This window comes from Oratosquilla oratoria, chromosome 22 (assembly GCF_046742065.1).
Source record: "Oratosquilla oratoria isolate Oo_2021 chromosome 22, ASM4674206v1, whole genome shotgun sequence".
NCBI classification, from domain to species: Eukaryota; Metazoa; Arthropoda; class Malacostraca; order Stomatopoda; family Squillidae; genus Oratosquilla; species Oratosquilla oratoria.
Window position 1 is genome coordinate 19,339,833 of NC_134798.1, and position 24,874 is coordinate 19,364,706.

Sequence of the window (24,874 nt, forward strand, 5' to 3'; positions counted from 1 at the left end):
TACTTTGAATCTAAATATATATTTGTGGCTGAGGATAGTGCAGTCCAAAATAGGCAAAGTACCATCTTTCTCTATTTCTAATGTGAATTTGATGGAATCAACAAGTGTGTTCAATTTAATTAAAAACTCTTGTACATTTTTATCTATGGGCCATATATAGAATGATTTTGTTCAGTATCTTATATATGACATATATATCATACATGTATGATGGATATGTATATGTATATATATATATATATATATATATATATATACGTGTGTGTGTGTGTGTGTGTGTGTGTGTGTGTGTGTGTGTGTGTGTGTGTGTGTGTGTGTGTGTGTGTGTGTGCGTGTGTGTGTGTGTGTGTGTGTGTGTGTGTGTGTGTGTGTGTGTGTGTGTGTGTGTGTGTGTGTGTGTGTGTGTGTGTGTGTGTGTGTGTGTGTGTGTGTGTGTGTGTGTGTGTGTGTGTGTGTGCGTGTGACCATTACCTATAATCTTACATATTACAACCCTCACCCATGGAAAACTGCATTACAATACACATACGAACGAACACACATCCACACCCTAAGGCAAGCGACCACCAAATGATCAGTGCGTGATAATGGCTAAGTATCCAAGAACATAGCTCCAAACACACATGTACACTACATCCCAAATATACCTGAACATAAATTAAATCACTAGAAATAATAACATAATATATCTAATTCTATCATAATATGACATTCATGCTTAAACTTTTTATTTATAACAAATGATAGGATTGAATGTTGACCTCAGCATTTGAACTGTATAAAAACCAAAACAGGACCCGGGAGTGGCAGTTGCAGGTGAAAGTAGATTCCAGGTGATTTTACGTCGTTGTATTTCTAAAGTGCAAAATATAGTTATGAAAAAGGCACCCGTGAGTTTCATTGAAAATGCGTCACCTATGGATTCATTGGTGGCAGCGTAAAGCTACCTAGCCCTCTTCAGAAATTGGAGTTAGCGTATTCCGTGTACGGACATTGACCCACAAGTGCCCACCAGTTCCCCAGTAGATAAATACTTCACCCATATAAAAGGAATAATCCGAGTGGTCCTTACTATATTATTCCTAATTCACTCAAGTGCTTTGTGTTGGTGGTACAACAACAACAATCGTTCAACCACGACATAGTACTACTCACTAAATAACAACGTCACCCTAACTCAAAAAGACCTGTCAAACATTACCCCGTTCACAAGAAGATTATTTAATATGAGTACGTGTGAAACTAGCGCTGAGTGATTATATTAACCCTCGTGAATTGAATACTGCCCGCACAACATTGTGGAACCACTACCCCTCTCAACAACGACGCCATAGTGCATATCGTTGGTGCTAAATTGGTGGGAAACCACAGCCACCATTTAATAACCACCTTGGCACCACCTGGTGTGATTTTCACAAATCTAATTCCCACAATACTCAGGACTACAGACAATGCTCAAAGCAGAATACAATGCGTTACATTCACAACACATCTTCACACTCAGATGCAAACTGCAGAGCCCAACAATCAATCAGGACCCCCTACATACATCATACAATACAACCAACAACTCCTACAACCACTCAGGTAACATAGGTAGTAACCAGACCAGACCCCACAGGTCATCATACAATCAAAGTCATAAATACCGTTCCTTACACAACTCCTATAACCACTCAGATAGAAAATGTAACCAACAAAACCACTAAACCTTTTCCAGACCCAGCCTACAAATCAGACAATGTTCAGTCTACAATACATTCTCCCACTCGGACAGCAAGTGCCGTGTTCAAAACCCCCATCAAATAGAACCCACACCAAGTAAACAATCACCATCTCCCGCGTCACGACCATAACCCCTCAACCACGAACAAAGACGCTTCTCAACTTACATCAGAAACCAACAACCAAATAATACCCCCACACACACATACCACCACCACACGCAATTCACACACACAAAACAGGCAGTTGGGGAATACAAACCAGCCTCCAGCGACAGGATCACATAACGTCACCCATAGGTAAACCAGAAGTCATAGGTACAGTAGGGAACACCCTATGCACAATCCTAATAGACACAGGCACAAAGATAAATATACTTTCACAGTCCATATGTGCACAATTAGGTGACGCCTACCCCACCGGCAGACCACACCTTAGAGGAACCATGCTAGGTGGCGCTCACCTAGACTTCACTTTCACTATGAAACCACCCATAAACATCGTAAATAATTCATTCCCACCCCCACTACTTTCTATGTAGTCAAAGAATATACCCTTGAATGTGATGGCATTCTAGGACTAGAATTCTTAGCCAATCACAATATCACAATAGATACAAACCGTGCTAGACTCAAGTCAGGTAATATTGAGATCCCCCCATCACCCAACCCAACGCTTTTAGGCGCTTTGATTAGCATACTCAGTATCCCCCACCCCACTTATCCCTACCGGAGATTCACAACATCTTGCTTGCAACCAAGTTTGCCCACATCAGCATCTACTGACATCAATACCGCACAGGATACTGTCGCAAACCCCTGAATCAACTTCAGACGATATCTCCTACATTACGACACCTTTCCCCACCCACACAGGAATGCCAAGTCAGACAACACCACTCAACCATCTCTCCCCCGCCCCTCCCTCAACACACGGTTTCTCACCAACACCAAAATGACGATCCTACCGAGCGAAAGCAGAGTTTACCACAATCATACCTGGTGCACTTCCAGAACAAAACATAATAGTTTCACCAGACACATGTAGGAGATAGGATCTCTATATGCCTGTTGTATAGGATAGAGTTAGACAAGGTAAAGTAGCATTAATTTTACTAGAGAACATCTCATATATCCCAGTCAAACTGAAGAAACACACACAAAGATGTATGGCTCAATTATACATAGACCCCATTGAGGAAGCACACACCACACCTATCAACACCATCACCACCATGGCAAAACCTCCTCCCAATCCCTCTTGAAGATATCCCGGTTGTAGATTTCCAAGAAGCCAAAAACAGACTTAGGAATCTTCTACAGTTCCATCGTGACGCATTTGCTTTAGACGGTGAACCCTTGGGAAAAGACATCACTGGTTAAACACCATATAATTATATCCCCACACACCCCACACACCCCACACCTACACCCCAGCCTATAGAATTCCCCAGAGTAGAAAGCTTCTCGTCTCAAACCACATTAGACACTCGCAATCCCCTTGGAGCTCCCCACTTTTCCTAGTTCCCAATAGGGACGGTTCTTACAGACCCGTTATAGATCTTCGTAAGGTCAACATACGCATCACACCCGACCGCATGCCAATGCCCGGTGTTTTTGTGTGTGTGTGTGTGTGTGTGTGTGTGTGTGTGTGTGTGTGTGTGTGTGTGTGTGTGTGTGTGTGTGTGTGTGTGTGTGTGTGTGTGTGTGTGTGTGTGTGTGTGTGTGTGTGTGTGTGTGTGTGTGTGTGTGTGTGTGTGTGTGTGTGTGTGTGTGTGTTCCCGCGTGTTCTTCCCGTTGACGTCGGCGTTTAAGCGTTCATCGACATCATCTGCGATTATCACTGGATCGTCTTATGTTCCTGTGTGTATCGGCTGTGATTTGGGCCCTGGATGGTGAAGGATTTTAGACAGACAAATTTATACCTACGCATTCTTCACATCGGCCGGTAATCATCGTTCGCTGATTTCCATAGTGACTTTCGTCTCCTTTGCCAGTGCATTATTCAGGCTTGTACATGCTTCTTGTTTATTTTATGACAGGCCATATTGTGTTTCCTGTTTATAATGAAATAATTGGTCAATGGTTCTTTGTCTGGCAAGATAGCCAAATTGGTTGGCGTTCACGGTGGCCATGTTGTGCCATCATGATCATGATTTCTTTTCCTTAAGATCTAGTATAGTTACCCCTCTGTGGTAACGGTTTTCCTTGTTTATAGTTATTAGAGAATTGTGGTAATTACATGACTTAATTGTGAATCATATATTTTGTATTAATAACGCTCTTGCTTTGTGTATTAGAGCGATTATTATTCCTTATGTTCTTTCAGGTGATCCATTCTTCCAATTCGGAGAGTGTATTCATTATGATCACCATTATTAACTGTATTTTCTTCGTTTTGATTTTTATGTTATTACGTAGTAGAGTGCAGTTATCTTGTCCCCCTTCTAATATGTCTAAACCAAAGGTACCATCTTTTATCAATCCCCAAAAACCATCTGAAACAATGGCTCATACCTTAACTTTATTACACCAAGAACCCTCTGTTATTAAATTCTCAGGCCAAGACCCCCATTATAAGGCTATAGATTTTATTCGCCAATGCGAGGATGCTATAGTGAACTCAAATGTTTCGACTGGGCCTGAAAAGATATCTTTTGTGAGGTCACAACTTGTACCTAATTCATTAGCGTCAGAGATGCTGTCTGCATCGGGCCTGGATCCCAAGTCTTTGAATTATAATTATAACATCTTTAGGTCTATTTTTTTTTTTTTTTTTTTTTTTTTTAATACTCCTGTTGGCAATTCTTTTCAACGGTGTTTCAAACTGGCTGATACCCTCGTATCCCGACTGGGTACTCTTGACTACAGGCATGCTCAAGCCCAGGCCAGTATAATTGTTGTTGACGCCTTCGATTCACTCTCACATTCAGACTGGGTAGATAATGGCACTATTACTTTAGATAGGTTCCGCCTTATTTTGAAATTTTTGCTTTACATCTTTTTTTTTTTGTGCCTTTTGAAAGAGGAGCTGCATCTTCTCTCAGCTATAAGACTGATGAAACTCTATTATCTTTTGCAACAAGGCTTTCCTGTAAACTAAGTGAAATGCCTTCTAGTTCTTTGTGTATTAACAATGATCTTCAACATGCCAATGTCCCTTGTTCTCCTCAGCCCTCATAGCTCCCCTCAATCTACAATTACCCCCCCTATCCTTACATGTACCTTTTGTAACAGGTCTGGTCATACAAAAAAAATTTTTTACCGCCGTAGGCGCCAGGTGCACAAGTCAAGACGGCCCCCTGTTCGCAGGAGTGTATCTAATGTTTCTTCTAATATGACGCATGACCTTTCTAGATTAGAGCCACAGGATAAACTCAGTTACTGCCATATCCATGGTCATTCTAAACACTCGACTGATCAATGTTTCAAGGTTTTGAAACTTAGAGATGAGACTTTTCATCAGCCTCGTCAGTCCCATTTTCACCAGCGCTTGTTTCACAACCCAAAGATTTGACCAGTAATGTTTGATCTCAAATCATCCCCTTAGTAGCTGTTGAGTTTTCAAAATTACTTACCTTCCAATTTCTTACAAGGGATACGCCTATTTCAGTCACTGTAAATACTGGTGCAGAATGTAGTTTCATAAGTAGAAAGGCTTATTTTGCTCTCCGGGAATTGTACAATCTCCCTTTATCTCACTTTTGTAATAATTTGCATTCTGTGCAAGGTTCTCCCTTGCATGTTCTTGGGTCTGTTTGTCTTCTCTTACAGTTTCCCTCGCATGCTACAGTTATCCATGTCACTTTCGTTATTGTTTCTTGTATTGCTCTTATATGTGACTGTCTCTTAAGTATTGATGCTCTTACAGCTCATTGCATAGATATTTCTCCTAGTCGCCGTGTAGTGACTTTCTGCAATTTTGTTATCCCTGCATCAGATAGGCCAGTTTCTGTTTGTGATTCTCCTGTGCTTGATCAGTCCGCACATTTGCCCTCACCAGCTTCTAAGCACTTTAACCCTACTTTTTCCTTGTGCTGCTGTTATAGGGGAGCATCTTATTGAACCTTCAAGTTCAGTTCGAGTTCCGGTGCGCGTTTCAGGTGCCCCGATAGGGTCTGACGTTCTCTCTCTGCCTGACTGTTCGTATTCGTCGCCTTACATGAGAAGGAACTCTCTCCATTATTCGTGAAAGTCATGTTACCACGGCGATGGTAACAAACGTCACGGCTGTTCCTATTGCTCTCTCTCCTGGCAGCCACTTAGGCTCATTTGATGTGGCTGACATTGTTGCTTTCCAGGACTCTCCTATCATAGCAGCTTCTGTACTACAGCCTCCTCCAACACGTGCCCCTGCTCACTTAGCTTCTGAGTTTGCCACATTTGTAGGCAAGATTGATTTTCCTGATGAGACGCCTCGTCTCATAGAACTGTTAGTTACCCACCGTCAAGCTTTGACTTTGCCTGGTGATCCATTAGGTGTTACAGATCGTGTGGTTCATAGAATTGATCTTCAGCCAGGTGCTCGTCCTGTTTACGTCCCCTCTTACAGGTTACCTCACTCTCGTCGGCTTATAGACCAATCCTTTGTTGACGACTTATTGCGTAAAGGCGTTGTGCAGGAGTCCCATTCAGAGTGGAACTCGCCTCTCCTCCTTGTGCCTAAGAAAGACAGATCTTTTCGTCCAGTTATTGATTACAGGCGGGTTAACGAGGTCACTCTTCCTAACTATTACCCTTTGTTTGTCTTAAGTGACCTTCTCCAGTCCATTGGCACTGGTAATACGGTATTCACCACCTTAGATTTAAAAGCCGGTTTTTGGCAGATACCCCTGGAGGAGAAGTCTCGTAAAGTCACGGCCTTCTCGACCCCCAGTGGACATTATGAATGGCTTCGTTGCCCCATGGGTTTGCGGAATGCTCCCTTGACTTGCCAGCGCTTGGTTAACTCCATTTTTCATGGCTTAGTGGGGGATGGACTTTTTGTTTACCTGGATGATTTAATTTTAGTTTCCAAAGATGTGGAAAGCCACTTTACTAAGTTGTCCATGGTCTTGCAACGTTTTGCTGAAGCTGGGTTGAAACTTAATTTACCCAAGTGTTCTTTTTTCAAGTCTAGTGTCCAATTCCTAGGTCATGTTGTAGTCAAACATGTTATCCACACCACAGGTGATAAAATCAAGGCGGTAAGGGACTTCCCTATACCGAAGTCAGTTGAACATGTACGTTCCTTCCTTGGACTTGCAGGATACTATCGTGCATTCATTAAAGACTTTGCTTCAATTGCCTCCCCTCTCACTCGCCTTCTCAAGAAGGACTCTTCCTTCCAGTGGTGTGATGTTCATCAGGAAAGTTTTGATTCCTTGAAGCTTGCACTTACTGAAGTGCCTGTGTTTGCCTTCCCAGATTACAGTCTCCCCTTTACTATTTGCACAGATGCTTCTGGTACAGGCATTGGAGCTGTACTCATGTAACAAGTAGATGGATGTAGACCTCATGTTATTGCATATGCTAGTCGCATTCTTAATAAGCCAGAGTACCGTTACTCTGTTACTCATTTAGAAGCCCTGCCAGTGGTGTGGGCTTTAAAGCATTTCCGTGATATCATTTTTAGATATCATGTTACAGTCTACACGGACCACACTGCTATCACTCAGCTTTTCAAAGGCAAAAAATATTTCAGGCTGCCTACCCAGATGGTTCCTCACGATTGAGGAATTCAATTCAATCCTTAAACATATCCCAGGGCGTGCAAACAACGTTGCTGATGCACTTTCACGTAATATCCCTGTTGCTGTTGTTACAGTAAATGACAACTTCTCCCTGAAGGTTCTGGCCAAAGCCCAGCGTGAAGACCCTGTTTGGTCTGCTGTCATTTATGCTTTGGAGTCTGGTGATGATACCACCTTACCAGCTTTACCGGTACCTCTGTCCCAATTTTCCTTGCAGGACAAGGTTCTCATTCGTAATGTGGAAGTGTTTGAGCAGGATGTGGCACAGCTAGTGATCCCTGAGTCTCTAGTTCCCGTTGTTTTGTCCCTTGCTCATGATGCCCCTCAGGCTGGTCACCCAGGTCGTGACAAAACTCTGGCTATGGCGCGTAAGAAGTATTATTGGCCTAAAATGCGACTAGACATTACCTCTCATGTAGCCCGGTGTAGTTCTTGTGCCCAGAACAAAGGTTCTACGCGCACTGCTCCCATCTTAGAGTACCCTACTCCTTCTCGCCCTTTTCAGACTGTGGCTATAGACCTTTTGCAACTGCCTCGTAGCACTCAAGGTTCTGTGTATGTCCTTGTGTGTGTGGACCACTTTAGTCGTTTTGTAATATTAGCTCCCTTACGTAACAAGTCTGCACCAGTTGTAGCCCATGCTTTAGTTTCTCATGTTTTGTGTCCATACACTACTCCTTCGGTGCTCCTAAGTGACAATGGTACTGAATTTAGGAACGAGGTTTTGGCAAGTATTTGTGAACGTTACGGCATCACACAAACATTCGTGACTGCTTACCATCCGGCGTCCAATGGTCTTGTAGAGAGGAGAGGACGAATGGGAAAATTCTAGATAATCTCAGACACGTTGCTAGTAACTTTCATGAATCTTGGGAAGATTGGCTCCCCCCTGTCAGTGTTTGTATCAATAGCACCATTAATGTTTCTACGGGCAAAACGCCTCATTATGTCATCTATGGAGTTGAAAAACGGCTCCCTTATGATGTGACTGACAGCCCTGCTCGTCCCCTCTACAATTTTGATGACTATGGTCAACTCCAGAGTCACACGTTGACTTGACGTTTCCAAGGCCGAAATGTGGAAACACCAACATATTCGTGCAAAGCCTATTACCATCGTTGTTGGTGATCATGTTTATAAGGGCATGCCTGATCGCCAATCTAAGTTGAATTGTAAGTTTACAGGCCCCTTTTTGGTTACTGAGAAGTTGCATCCCAACAAATTCAGGGTCTTTGATCCTTCACAGGGACTGAGCTAAGTGGTGCATGTGGACAGACTTAAGGTCACTCAGGTGCCCATACCAGCGTTTACCCGGCCTCCTCCAAGGCCCACTGTACAAACTATTCCTGTATCAGCCCCTCATAATTATAATCTCCGTTCAAGGGGTCCTGTGTCTTCATAACTGAATATGTACATTGTTTATGTTTTTAATTGTGTTTGTCTTGACCTGTACTTTGTGTCTTTTTTTTTCTCTCTCTCTCTCTCTCTGTTAAGTGTATTGATTTGTGTGTGTACCTCTTGTTTAGCTATTAAGCGTCATGCCCGGGACGTCCGGCAGTTGCTGTCTTTTGTATTATGGTTAACTGGCGCCAGTTCTAATTTCATTTTGTTGTATGTGTTTCTTATGTGCCTTCATTATGTTGTCTGTGATTCTTATGTATATATTCTTGTATTTTTTTATGTATTAGGGTGTGCTAATGTTATTCTTTTCCATACTTTTGTATTCACCTTTGTATTTGTGTGGACTGTGTTATGTTTGTTATTGTCTTGACTGGTCTTTTTTTTTTTTTTTTTTTTTCTCGGTGCACTCACCGAGTGACGGTGGCCGAGCTATGTAATGGTGGCATAGAATATTCTTTGTGTTGTACATACGTATTTTGTAATATTGTTTATTTATTATTATTGTGAGATATGACATTGTTATGTGCATTGTATATTATACATTATATTATATACATTATTGTGAGAACCAAGTGTTCGTTTGGGCGTGTATGTTTCCCGCCAAATCTGAGCGTGGTCGCGTCACTTAGCGTCAGTCTTGATCTTGCTTACGAAGCGACCGCACGCTAGTTTTTTGTACTGCTTGTAATTAATACAATATTTTTCATTATTGCATTATTTGACTGTTTCATTGGCCACCCCTATACAACTACTACTATGTATTTATGCTCGAACTCATTGACGCAGCCAACAATAAAACCACCCCAACCTTCCTCCCCTTAGGTAAATTAAATACTGCATTTTCCATCGCATTCAGAAACCTCCACATAAAGAGCATTTTTTTTTTTTTTGCCACCGAATAAATACACAAGTATTACCCCCTCACTGAAACAATGATAAGCACAGATGCAATCTATGCACATATCCCCCTCGACTCACAAAGGAGATTCACAGTTTGGAATACAATCCCATTCCATAACATACTTACGAGAATTCGAAGATTACCCTCCATATTCAACCCACTACCATGATCAAATATGAAGACGGACAATGGTATTTCTACATTTCCTCCTCTGACTTCCCTCTATGCAAATCCGTTGTTACTAAATTCCATGTTTACCCCTACTACCTTTTCCGTTCCTTTCGCACCCCAGAACCCTCATACATAATCGAAATCATAACACCCAAAGTCAACACACTGAACAGCTGACAGTATAAAAAGGTAAACACTAATAAGACCCTACACGCACACATTAACATGAATCATTTTCTATTTTTTCCACGAAACTTGGCAGAAATCAATCAGTGAACCCGTCTCGATCTCCGACTCGTGCAAAATATATTTCAACGGCACAAGCTTCCACCCCAACCACCTCCACGACATTCTTACTCACAATCTCAGATCCGCCCTCGACCCTATTACACCCCTCCTAATATCCCTAACACCCCTAAACCTCTATGTCTCTCATTAAATCAACGAGACTATGTGGTTTAGCTAAACACCACCCAAACAGACGTAATAGGCACACTACAACTCTCCACACCCACACTCCCATCAATCGCTATATCCCTCAGTTAATTTGTCCTACTAATCCTGTTCCTCCTCATTGGTAGACTAGTATATGTCTGCGCAATCCAACGCGCTGGATAAGACCATAACAGCCCCATACACACATATAATACGAGAAAAAGAAACGCTCATTACTTATCATTTTCCTAACCGCATAGTATTTCCTAGGATTAAGTTTCACCAATATATGTTCATGGTGACCCTTATTTGTACTTATTAGGTTAGAATTCAATACTAAATAATAGTTATATTCATTATAGTATACGACATGTAATACACGTGTAAACCTAGGAAATATGTGTCACCAAGAGATGTTAGAATCTTTTTCCCTTTTATACCTCGTTACCACTCCAAAACTATTAAATCACAGAAAAGAGTCCCTTTCCACCAGTGAAAGTGGACAAAGTGCAACTCACAAAAAGGAGTCAAACTCTGTCACATGAAAACTAACTGATAATATTTCAAACGATCTCCCAGAAATGAGAGAAGTGAAAATAAGTGAAACAAAGTGTAGACTGATTTTAAGGAAAACTGGAATTGGACACCCCTTTTAAAAACTATCATCCTTTGGTGAACGAATGATCGTGCCAAGACTCCTATTGACTAGACCTTATAAATTGATGACTATTTAACCCTCCCCCCACCTCAACTCCTACTAATGTTCACAACAGGTATCGTACCATACTCCCAAAATATATGAATATATATATAAAACTTGGGCAACTGGAGGGAGGTATTATGTAACCATTACCTATAACCTTACATATTACAACCATTACCAATGGAAAACTACATTACAACGCACATACTCGTACAAACGAATACACATCCACGTCCTAAGGCAAGCGACCACAACATGATCAGTGCGTGATAATGGCTAAATAGCCAAGAACATAGCTCTAAACGCATGCATACCACATCCCCCAAATAAACTTTAAGATGATTTCAATCACAATCAATAACAATATAATATATCTAATTCTATCAAAATATGACATATATACTTAAACCTTTCATTTGTAACAAATAATAGGATTGAAATTGTGAAACTGTTAACTCCCCTCTCCGGATGTTGACCTCAACATTTGAACTGTATAAAAACAAAGACAGAACCCGGAAGTGGCAGTTGCAGGTGAAAGTAGATTCCGTGTGAACCTACGCCGTTGTAGTTTTAAAGTGCCAAGTGTAGTTAAGAAAAAGGCACCCGTGAGTTTCATTGGAAATGCACGTCACCTGTGGATTCAGTGTGTGTGTGTGTGTGTGTGTGTGTGTGTGTGTGTGTGTGTGTGTGTGTGTGTGTGTGTGTGTGTTGTAATCTTTATTAGAGAGCTACAACAATACAGTGATAAGGAAAAGCTGTTGGTATTTGGCCGTTATATTTATAGTATCTAAGGCGTTCACATCCAGCACTGTTATCACTCACGGACCTATACTGGAGCTGCGTGCAGATGCTTCAGTACGCTACCTTCGCCTCACCTAAGATGCCATATATTACAATTATAAAGATTTATTGATTTGTGTATATACATATTTTACACATGTTGAAACTATACTACATGCAAGAATTTATTTGATATATACTCGCTTTACCTAACTTGAATGTAATTAAAATGTGAACAATTGATAATGACATTTACGTATAATTGTGAATGTTATGAAAACAGAGTTGTTGTCTGTAGGAAAAGGCTATTTATAGATATCCTCTGTGGTCGCGAAGACACATATGTCTATGTGTGTGCGTACGTATATATGTAGGCATGAATGGCCTAACATAAGGCTCTGTATGCTATGCAGCGCTAGCCTCAGCGACGAGTTTATAAGTTTCAGGTCCATGCATCAGCAGAGACTACATTAAAATGAAGGAAATTTGAACTGAATAGGTGTAAAAGTGTGTAAACGAGTGTATATCACTTAAAACTAACAAGTACATGGGAAGTAGATATGAAATAGACAGTACTGTTGGACCCCCTTAGAAAGGAAGGAAATTTTCAGGGAATGGCGGTTCGACTTTGGAGGGCATAATGAGGGTCAATATTGAATGTGGGGATAGTATGTGAAGGAGAGGGAGGCTGGTCCTCGGAAGTAGAAGGAGGGTCAACAGAGGAAATATCATCTAAGTCGAGGCCACGGGAAACTTTCTTTATGTGATCAAGGGGCAATATGGTTTCCTGGAAGTCATGTAGATTGCATGCTCTGACTTTATTACCTGATTCTTTCCGCAAGGACAACCAGAAATACTGTAATCTGGATTGTGCAACACATTTATCCTTACCAGAGTGTGCAGCAATAGGGGAATCGTGAAGAAGGTGGAGCACTTCAGGAATCAGGGCAGAAGGGACTACCAACTGATTCACTGAGGGGTGTGGCTCGCGCATATGATCCAGTGTTGTTTGATGATACAGAACATCATCAACAAGCGTGTAGTTCTGTAAGTTAGAAGGGAAGTTAAAATGTTTGTAGTGGCACCTGATTCCAAAAAGAATATCACACGCTTCCACAGCGGATCTGAAAGCTGGGTAGTTTTAATGCGTTCCTGAGTTAAATTAATTGACGTGAAAGACTGAGAGATGATGATAACATGCCTACTGAGGGCATCAGCAACTGAATATGCTTTTCCATGAACATGAGGGAAGGTTTGCATGAACTCCGGAATTCTCAGGAACCAATGAGCAAGTTTGCCAGATAGATTTTTACCAGAAAATAAATGTAAGATGGCTTGGTAATGTAGACGTGTATTTTGTATCCAAGAATGATGCCTTTAAAATGTCTGAGGGGGAACATTAGGCAAGAGCTTCAGTTTCCATGATTGAGTACTTTGATTCTGTTTTATTTAATGTGCGACTGGCGTATGCAATGCTGCGGAAATGTTTTTCATGTTGTTGCATGAGAACTGCACCTAATCCTGAATAGGACACATCAGTGTACAATGTGAAGGGGAATTTGAAGTTTGGAAAAGGTAGGATAGGAGCCATAGTTAAGGCAATTTTGAGAGCGGCAAATGATCTATCATGCTCAGGAGTCCAAATGAAGGAAGTATCCTTCTTTAGCAAGGAAGTGATAGGCGCGGTTATCCTGGCGTAGCCAGAAATGTAGTGCCTATTTAAACCTGAGAGGTCAAAAAAAGAAGTGGATGTGTTCTACTGAGGTAGATTGATGGAAATCATCGGCCGCTTTCACTTTGTCATTGGCCGTAGATGCCATAAGGAGCGTATTTGCTTCTTAAGGAAGGAACAGTTCGTTAACTTCAGTTTAAATCTTGATTTTGCCAGTCAAGAGAAGATATCTTGTAGCGTTTATAAGTGATTTGAGACAGACTTTGAGGCAATGACTGCATCAAGATAGATGAAGACGTTCTCACCGATCAGTATTACGAGAACTGTTTTGATAGGTCGTGTAAAAACAGAAGGAGCAGAAACAAGGCCCATGGCTAACCTTTTCATTGGAAATGTCCATGTGATGTACTAAAGACGGTGAGGTGACGGTATTGAGGACCAAGGGGTATTTGGAAACATCCAGACATAAGGTCCAGAAGGATAGAGACAACTTTTTTTTCGCCTACAAAAGGAAGGAGTTCAATACTGGGATCGGGTGGTTTAGGAACAATAAAAAGAGGGAGATTTCATTCTGAAGTTGAAGGTTTTATGATGTCTTGAGTAATCAAGTCATCAATGAGCGTGTTTACCACATTCCGCTTGCTATGAAGTATTCTGTATGCAGGAATATAGCAAGGTTGGGCACTTGGTCTAAGGGGAATGTGATGTTGATCGGTTACACCAAGGAGATCAATAACGTGTCTGAAGTCATTGCAAAGTGAGAGTAAGCTTTCCTGAGTATCGGAGAAGTTAAGTGAATTCAAATATGATGCAAAAATTATGCAATAATAGGATCATGTTGATGCACATCAGAGGAGGTGGTACAAACAGAAAGAGTACTGAGCAGGTTATCCACAATTTGAACACGAGAGGGGTAAACTAGAAAGTCACATATGTACCTTTCCTAAGTTGGAGGAGAGCGTTAGTGTCATTGACAAAAAGGCAAATGCGTATGACCCTTCTTAGAAGTGATTTCTGACATACAGACTACATCGCTTTCCTAGGCTTGTAAAACGCGGGTATGTAGCTTTGTGTACTCAAGAGGATGCAGCGTCGTTGGGCTGAGTAGTGCTGCGTGGGTGTGTTTGGGATGAGACTGGGCAGAGTCAATTGAAAGTTCATCCAAGAGAGTGGAGAAGGGATCCTTAGTTGTTCAAGGAGTGCTTTCCTTCAAGTTTGGATGATGTAATCGTGCGGGAGGAATGAATATGCCGGTTACGGCGGGAAGACATGTCCACAGCAGGCAAGACATTAGAGGTGAAGAACTCTGAGAAGAATTAGAGATCTCACGTGAAGAAGCAGGACTACTGCCAAGGGAAGTAGTGTCGATATCTGAAGTAGGAACTTGGTCTCTGGGAGACCGTTTGGTCACGTGAATATTAATAACTGCACAATTTTACAGTGCTAAAGGCAAGACAGGGAAGAAATTATTTAAATCAATTATTCCATGTTGTGAAGGATAAATAGAAATATTATGCTCCATCATTAAGGACAAATCTACGAGTATGTCACCATGGAAATGAACATCAGCTATGTACAAGGTAACTAGAATAGATGAGTTAGTGTTTGAGAAGCTAACATCAAGAGTGACTTTACCAATCGCTGGAAATTGGGTATCATCAACATTGTAAAGGTAGAGATCGGGGGGCTCCAAAATGGTGAAACGTTTTCTTGCAGTGCGTAATTTATAGAAACTCTGAATTGACATCGTTAACTGGTGAACCCTTGTCTTTAAAAACAGAAAGGGGGGTGGTATCCAGGTATCAAGTCTAGAAAGGGTATATACAGGGAGGTCTTGGAAGGGGTCTGGTTGGGTGGTAGTGAGCAAAGAAACACTGTGGGAGTGCTGGTTGGTTGCTTGTTATTTGTGAGAAGAGTAACAAGAAGAGGAAGAAGCATGTGAGGTTAGGGAGGTAGGTAGTGACTGGGAATACTTGTACCGCAGGGCACGACACCTCTCCGTGGAATGAAAATAATGTCCGTGGTAGTCACAGTACTGGCCTGGAGTAGTGGATAGACGTTTCCAACACCGAGAGGCAAGGTGACCAGGTTGTGAACAGAAATGACAAATAATGCGTGACCAGAAAGGTGAACATTGACGTGGATGAAATAAGTAACGAGAACGAGAAGAAGTACGTGTTCTCGTGTGAAGTGGTTACTTGAACGACACGGTAAGGTGGCGCTGTAAGCCGAACTGATTGGCTCGCAATTTGAGAACGTGCTTTTTCTGAGCCATGGAATTTCCTCAAAAATTCTCTCGGTGGGGTTCGTGGATATAACTCAACTGCGGACGCTTTCTCAGGTGTTTTAGGGTGTAAGTTGTAGAGGAAATTAAAATGTGAAATAAGGGATGCTACACCTTCTAAAGTAATTATATCGCTGGAGACCCAGGCAGACATTTTTAAAGCACTTCTAATTTTACTTTTAAGACTAGAGGCTTGTTTGAGGGATTTTTCGTTTGTGAAATGGGGACCTTTGTTAAAAACTTTGACTAAAATATACAATGGTGACAATGAACCAACTCGATTTAGTATGCCAAAGGATTTCATGAACAAATCAGCGAAAACAAAGTATGTCTGGCTCTCATCGAAGATATCCGATTGAAGGATACTCTGGCGCGTGTGTCATTGAGGTCGACCCGGTTTTATAAGATATCTTTTTTTTTTTTCTGTAAGCCATCAGTCACTTGACGTCGTGAGATCTCGGCATCAATTCCCGCAAGGAAGTTAATCACAGAAATGTTATGCCCGTTAAACAAGGGCAATGAGGATACACTGGTCACTAGTGTTACAGTCGCATTCATATTTGGAGTAGCAGATTGAAAGGAAGAGGAAGGCATAACACTGGAAGGGACTGGGTCAGCAAGAGGAATAGCCGCGGGCTTCGTGGAAGAAGGCTGAGATATATTACGTTTGTCCTTACGAGTCATGAAGTTGTTCAAATGGAAGTATTGCACCTGAAGGTGTCAAAATTTTTATCTACGTACTTTACAAACGAAAAGATGAGTAATGAAGTGAGGACAAGTATGGACAGCAGGCTTTAGGGAATGTGGCTGAGAGGTTCATACGAGGGTATACACAAGAAAATCTAAAGTTGAACATATATATAGAGAAAAGTGAGGGTATAACATATATGTGCACTATTCATTATTAATATTCAACTCAAGACAAGTCATATAAGTTCACAAACATAAGGTAAAAAAAGACACAAAATTGCAATAGAGAGCGTGAGTCTTGCGGAAGCGCACGGAACAGTACTGTTGCTGGTAAATACAGGAAATGGGCTTTCGTTGCTATGGTAACTGGCACAGAATGGCGGAGTTCTTAAAGGCTGCCACTGGCATGCTGAATTCCTTAAGAAGGACGTTGAGGGGTCACAAAAGCACTATGCACACACATAATATAATACGTAGAAGATAATATTCTGGACACAAGTAACCACACAACACAAGCAGTAAGTAATGACCTGAAACAAAATTTAGTGGCACAAGAACGAGTAAAAGAAATATAAAATGTTCGAATTAATATAATATTCTGAGGCTCGGTAGCGGAGTCCTTGGTGGTGTGTGCGGAGGGGGAATGGATGTGGTTGGAGTAGGCAAGTGAAGACGCGGGACGACGAAGGTGTTGGTAGCTTCACGAAGTATTAGTGACGCTGGTGGGTGGTGGGAAGAGAGGAGACGGTGGTTGTGTGGAGGCTGGATTGGTGCTCGCTGGAATAGGTGGCATCTACGAAGCTTGCGTAATATGCAGTTACGACGCTGTCTGGTAGTGGTTGGGAGGAGGAGGAGGCCGGAATGGTGGTTGCTGCATGCGATAAACAGGAAGTGAGGGGAGCAGGAAGCGTAGGGGAGATACTGCGTATGTGCAGATTACACAGCACCTTGGTGTGCCAGCAGGTGCTGCGTAGTACGATGAAGTAGATGCGAAGGCTTGAGTGAGTAAAGCAGCCTAGCTTAGTTGCATACTGGAGGCAAACAGGCCTGGAGTAGGAACTGTACAAATGTAGACCAATGCTTGGGTGAGTGTTTGTAGTAAGAATGGATATGAGGAAGAGCAAGTTGTGTAGATGACGTAGGATGCACATGTAGGCTGTTTTGGTACGAAGCAGATATGGTTCTTCTGAACACTAAGCTGCGTATAAATAAGAACTGTATATATGTATACATATATATATATATATATATATATATATATATATATATATATATACTGTATATATACATATATATATAGACATGTATATACATTGTGACGCCTATGGGGAAGGGCCAGGTTCAAAACTAGAGTTCTGTTTAAGAATTATTATTTCCTTAAAAAAGAAAAGATACAAATAAACAATGATCGAAAAACAGAAGTCGCCAAAACTAGCGAAAAGTACAATGTCCGAAACACGTAAATTCACAGAACATAAAAGGCTAGTATTGCCAAGACACGTATATATATAAGTGTCGATCAAATATCGACAATCAATAACAAAAAAATAGTCTTAAAGACAATAAGTGGTAAGGTCGAGAAATATCGACCATCAGAATGGAAACTAAGTCCTACGTAATAATTTACGTAAAAAAAAATTACAAAGTCGAGAAAATTCTACGACTAAGTCTAAGTCCGACAAAGTGGACGAGTACATGGGGAGCTCTGATAAGCAAGAGTCCACAAAGATTCGAGAAAATACAAGTCGAGATGAAACTACGACTATAATGTCTAAGTCCAACGTAGTGGGCACGAGTGCAATGAGGCTCTGATAAGCAGCGTCCACAAAGATTCGAGAACATACCAGTCGAGATGAAACTACGACTATAAGGTCTAAGTCCAACGTAGTGGACGAGTGCAATGGGAAGCTCCGATAAGCAGAGTCCTGGATTCTGGATTCCAAGGAAAGACCACCTAGCTTGCGCGGGATCGGGTTTTGTGGGAGGGGAAGAATGTCTGTAGGAAAATGAAAAGATAGTAGTGTATAAAAGAGGGCTATTGCCACCGGGCGAATTGCGAGCGATTAGGGGCTTATTTGTTGTCGTGGCTTAGGAGAACTGGGCTAGGAACTTGGACGGCGGCGCCAATGCCGGGAGGAAGAGCAGATTATATTATATCACCAACGAAAGTTTGGAAAATGGTAGGAGACGTAGTAGGAGAGAAAGGGGGAAAAAACGGAAAAATCTTTAGTGGGAGGTAAACTGAAATGAGAAGATGTAGTATAAGAGAAAGTGAGAAAGGAAACGAATTTTAGTCGAAGAAAAAGGAAGTGTATATGTTTGTGCGTGGGATGCGGCTATGTTCGTGAGAGGTGTGTGTGTGTAATTTACGGTTAGTGAGTAGATTTCACTTCCCGCGTGTAGAGGGCGTTCCTGATTAGCCCCAGGTAAGGCATGAGAATTCCTGTTTTACCCCAGGTTGGGTTTGAGTAGCGATATTATTATTATTATTATTCACATTATTACCATTACTATTATTATTATTACATTATTGCGGTTATCACCAGTCAAGCTGGTGAAGGGGTGTGTTACTTGTAGGTACGGTTATACACGTCTTATCGTGTACACCGCACGTGGGACGGGCGCAGCTGACAGATAGTCTGTACGGTGTGGTCTAGGTGTAATATGTTGTATCAGATGTTTGTGTTTGGCGTGCAGTTTTTCTAGGTGTCTTGAGTGAAGTTTGTGTTTGTGTTGGTTGAGTGGACGGATGTTGGAAATTTGGTGTAGAGATTCAGTGGTTCTGAAGTCGCTCCATCGCGAGCCCGTGATGAACTGGACAGCGGCATTCTGAACCTTCTGATGCTCGTAGTTATTAGTGGCACAGCTTGACCGTTACAAGCAATGATATATATAGACTCTTCTCCGTAAGATCCGGAGAGATGCCAAGTGTCGCTAGACGCGACGATTAACAAGAGTGTTTAGGAATATTTCCTAGTACATACACGGATATTCTTTACATCAATGAATAGATAATAATATTTGATAAAGTTACCTTGTCAATCTTAGATAAGCAGAAACTTAATAGTTTTTATATGAATATCTATACGTACGTAAATGTAAGTTAGGGACGCAGTTGCCAAAATATTGGTTCACACGCAATTTCTCCCAGAACGCGACGTAAGCTATGAATGCCCACACCGGCGTTTCGGCGTCCGAGAACGACGAAAATATGCAATTTCTTTAATCTTACGTAAATCAAATCCTAAGATTGACAAGAGAGATCCACAAGACAATATACATACATACATATACCAAGGCTTTTTCCCCCTTCCAAGGGAGGTAGCCAAAAAGGGAAAGGCATAAAAACACTCCCACCCATTTCATCCCTAAATACACTCCACACCCCTCCCACCCTTCCTCTCATCTGAGCACCTCCTGGATGACGGGTCATCCCTGCACCCTGCCCACCGCCCTGGGTCAGAAGCAGTGTCGCAAGACACAGTACATCCACAGCAAGGCCGCTTCATTTAATCGGCGACCCCCCCTCTCCGTCCCCCTTTGCATAAATTCATATGCAAAGTATGGAATAGTTTGTCAAAGCACAAAAAGGAACGAAATACATCCGATGAATAGAAATCATCACTTTAAGAGTCTTTAGACGTGGATATACCTCGTAGGCACATATCTTTCTCACCGGCGTCCGAAGATTAAGAGAATATGTAATTTCTCTTATCTTACGTAAATCAACTCGTAAGATTGACAAGAGAGATCCACAAGACAATATACATACATAAATCTATATGTAATGTATAGAATATGGTTGACAGTGTACAAAAAGAATGGAATACATCATATATATATAATTCATCACTTTAACAGTATTCTTACGTCGATTACTGACAGTTGGATGTCGAGAAGTCCACCAAGCCTACCGTGGGAACGGCTGGCATAGTCCGAGTTACACATACGTACATGCGCGCATGTGCGTCTGAATGAAATCTTCACTACGACGAGCCTGTAGTCGTAACTATGTATATATATATATATATATGTGTGTGTGTGTGTGTGTGTGTGTGTGTGTGTGTGTGTGTGTGTGTGTGTGTGTGTGTGTGTGTGTGTGTGTGTGTGTGTGTGTGTGTGTGTGTGTGTGTGTGTGTGTGTGTGTGTGTGTGTGTGTGTGTGTGTGTGTGTGTCGTGTTATAGTCACTGGTCACCACCGTCATTTTCTTCTGTCAACCCCGAAACCACGACTATTCAAAGGCTCTCTTAAACGACCTATCAGCCCCCCCCCTCATCCAAGTCAACAACTTGCTACCAGCTTCAATGAGTTCTTGGTTCGAACCTGTTTTCGAGACGAATTTGAAGCTGATGAGGTCCACGTCATAGCTCCGCCCACTCGACCCACAGCTTAAAAGCGGCCACCACCTTCAGAAAGCGACTCGCCCCACTATCCCAGACCCATGGTTTCTTCCAGGTCTCCCTACGCTTTGCGTTGACATCGTTCCAGCCCGTCTACCAGTTGCTCAACCACCGGCCTCCCCCCTCCCCCCCAAGGCTAAGCCTCGTTCCGTCTATAACTAAACTAAGTATAACCAACTCGTTTTGATACAAGTGTAATCTCCCCCTTCTTTTATTTGTCTTTCTTTTTGTGTATTTTTGTGATTGGGAATATTTCCTTGATGTTTAATCTATGTATATTTTTTCCACGTTCCATTATATCTCTTTTTATGTCCGTCATCTCTTGGGATATATCTATTTGTAATAGTGATGGTACATATTATATGTTTTTAGGGTATTAGACTTCTCGACTATGAACGTACTTTGTTACGGCTGTTTCGTGCCCTCGTAAACTATCAGTTTCCACCCCATATAGACCTGGCCACTATTCCCGAGTCCTTTATTATTATATGCAGATAAATAGCTGGTCCACGGTGGCCGCGCCTTTCGGCCGAAGTAGCACGGCCCGGCCCGGCCGCGGACCGTGGCGGAGCACCACGCGGAGAGGCTAAGTGATGTCTGCCGACTGTTGTTGTCTGTCCACGGTGACCGGGGGTGGAGGGGTGCCCACTTCTTTCGGGCGAGGTGCCCCGGCCCGGCCCGTCCCAGCCGCGGACCGTGGCGGAACACCCCGTGGACGGGCTAAGTGATGTCGGCCGACTGCTGTTGTCTGTCCACGGTGGCCGTGGGTGGGGTGCCCAATTCTTTCGACCGACGTGCCCAGGCCGCGGACCGTGGCGGAGCACCTCTTCGGACGAGCTAAGTGATGTCGGCCGACTGTTGTTGTCTGTCCACAGTGTCCGGGGGTAGGGAGCCCACTTCTTTCGGCCGACGTGCCCTGGCCCGGCCCGTCCCGGCCGCGGACGGGCTAAGTGATGGCAGCCGACAGCTGTTGTCTGTCCACGGTGGCCGAGGGTGGGGTGCCCACTTCACTCGGCCGACGTGTCTCTGCCGCGGACCGCGGCGGAGCACTCCACGGACGGGCTAAGTGATGTCGGCCAACTGCTGATCAACGGTGACCGGGGCCAGGAGTGGGGGGTTGCCCGCTTCTTTCGGACGAGGTGCCTCGGCCCGTCCCGGCCGTAGACCGTGGCGAAGCACCCATTCGGACGGGCTAAGTGATGTCGGCCGACTGCTATTGTCTGTCCACGGTGTCCGGGGGTGGGGTGCCCACTTCTTTCGGCCGACGTGCCCCCAGCCCGGCCCGGTCCGGCTGCGGAGGGGCTAAGTGATGTCAGCCGAGTGCTGTTGTCTGTCCACGGTCTCCGGGGGTAGAGTGCCCACTTCTTTCGGCCGACGTGCCCCGGACCGGCCCGTCCCAGCCCGTCCCGGCCGCGGACGGGCTAAGTGATGTCGGCCGGCTGCTATCGTCTGTTCAAGGTGGCCAGGAGTGGGGTGCCCACTTCTTTCGGCTGACGTGCCCCGACCGCGGACCGTGGCGGAGCACCCCTTCGGACGGGCTAAGTGATGTCGGCCGACTGCTATTGTCTGTCCACGGTGTCTGGGGGTGGGGTGCTCACTTCTTTCGGCTGACGTGCCCCCAGCGCGGCCCGGTCCGGCTGCGGACGGGCTAAGTGATGTCAGCCGACTGCTGTTGTCTGTCCACGGTGGCCGGGGTTAGGGTGCCCACTTCTTTCGGCCGACGTGCCCCGGAGCGGCCCGTCCCAGCCCGTCCCGGCAGCGGACGGGCTAAGTGATGTCAGCAGGCTGCTGTCGTCTGTCCAAGGTGGCCAGGAGTGGGGTGCCCACTTCTTTCGGCTGAAGTGCCCCGACCGCGGACCGTGGCGGAGCACCCCTTCGGAGTGGGTAAGTGATGTCGGCCGACTGCTAATCCACAGTGGCCGAGGCCGAGAGTTGGGGGATGCCCATTTCTTTCGGACGAGGTGCCCCGTCCCGGCCGCGGACCGTGGCAGAGCACCCCTTCGGACGGCCTAAGTGACGTCGGCCGACTGCTGTTGTCTGTCCACGGTGGCCGGGGGTGGTGTGCCCACTTCTTTTGGCCGAAACGCCCCGACCGCGGACCGTGGCGGAGCCCCCCTTCGGAAGGGCTAAGTGATGTCAGACGACTGCTGTTGTCTGTCCACGGTGGCCGTGGGTGGGGTGCCCACTTCTTTCGGCCGACGTACCCCCCGGCCCGGCCCGGCTTGGCCCGGCCGAGGACGGACTAAGTGATGTCGGCCGACTGCTGTTGTCTGTCTACGGTGTCCGGGGTTAGGGTGCCCACTTCTTTCGGCCGACGTGCCCGGCCCGGCCCGTCCCGGCAGCGACGGGCTAAGTGATGTCGGCCGACTGCTGTTCTCTGTCCACGGTGGCCGGGGGTGGGGTGCCCACTTCTTTCGGTCGACGTGTCCCGGCCGCGGACCGTGGCGGAGCACCCCGCGGACGGGCTAAGTGATGTCGGCCGACTGCTGTTGTCTGTCGACTGTGGTCGTGGGTGGGGTGCCCACTTCTTTCAGCCGACGTGCCCCGGCCACGGACCATGGCGGAGCACCCCTTCGGACGGGGTAAGTGATGCCGGCCGAGTGCTGTTGTCTGTCCACGGTATTCGGGGGTGGGGTGCCCACTTCTTTGGGCCGACGTGCCCCCGGCCCGCCCCAGCCCGGCCCGTCCCGGCCTAGGACGGGCTAAGTTATGTCGGCCGACTGCTCTTGTCTGCCCATGGAGGCTCGGGGGTGGGGTGCCCACTTCTTTCGGCCGACGTGCCCCGGTCCGGCCCGTCCCGTCCATTCCCGTCCCGGCCGCGGACGAGCTAAGTGATGTCGGCCGACTGCTGTTGTCTGTCCACGGTGGCCGGGGGTGGGGTGCCCACTTCTTTTGGCCGACGTGCCCCGGCTGCGGACCATGGCGGAGCACCTCCTCGGACGGGCTAAGAGATGTCGGCCGACTGCTGCTGTATGTCCACGGTGTCCAGGGGTGGGGTGCCCAATTCTTTCGGCCGACGTGCCCGGGCCCGGCCCGTCCCAGCCGCGGACGGGCTAAGTAATGTCCGCCGACAGCTGTTGTCCGTCCAAGGTGGCCGGGGGTGTGGTGCCCACTTCATTCTGCCAACGTGCTCCGGCCGTGGACCGTGGCGGAGCACCCCGCGTACGAGATAAGTGATGTCGGACGACTGCTGATCCACGGTGACCGGGGCCGGGAGTGGGGGGTTGCCCACTTTTTTCGGACGAGGTGCCCCGGCCCGGCCCGGCCGCGGACCGTGGCGGAGCACCCCTTCGGACGGGCTAAGTGATGTCGGCCGACTGCTATTGTCTGTCAACGGTGGCCGGGGGTGGGGTGCCCACTTCATTCGGCCGACGTGCCCAGCCGCGGACCGTGGCTGAGCACCCCTTCGGACGGACTAAGTAATGTCGGCCGACTACTGTTTTCTGTCCACGGTGTCCGGGGGTGGGGTGCCCACTTCTTTTGGCCGACGTGCCCCGGCCTGGCCCGCCTGGCCGCGGACGGGCTAAGTGATATCCGACTGCTGTTGTCTGTTGCCCACTTCTTTTGCCCGATGTGCCCCGGCCGCGGACCGTAGCGGAGCACCCCTTCGATCGGGGTAAATGATGTCGGCCGACTGTTAATCCAAGGTGGCTGGGCCCGGGAGTGGGGCGTGCCCAGTTCTTTCGGACAAGGTGCCCCGGCCGCGGAGAATGGCGGAACACCCCTTCGGACGGACTAAGTGATGTCAGGCGACTGCTGTTGTCTGTCCACGGTGGCCCGGTGTCGGGTGCCCACTTCTTTCGGCCGATGTGTCCCGCCCTCGGACCGTGGCAGAGCACCCCTTCGGACGGGGCAAGTGATGTCGGCCGACTGCTGAGGTCTGTTCACGGTGTCCGAGGGTGGGGTGCCTACTTCTTTCGGCCGACATGCCCCCAGCCCGGCCCGGCCCGGCCGCGGAGGGGCTAAGTGATGTCGGCAGA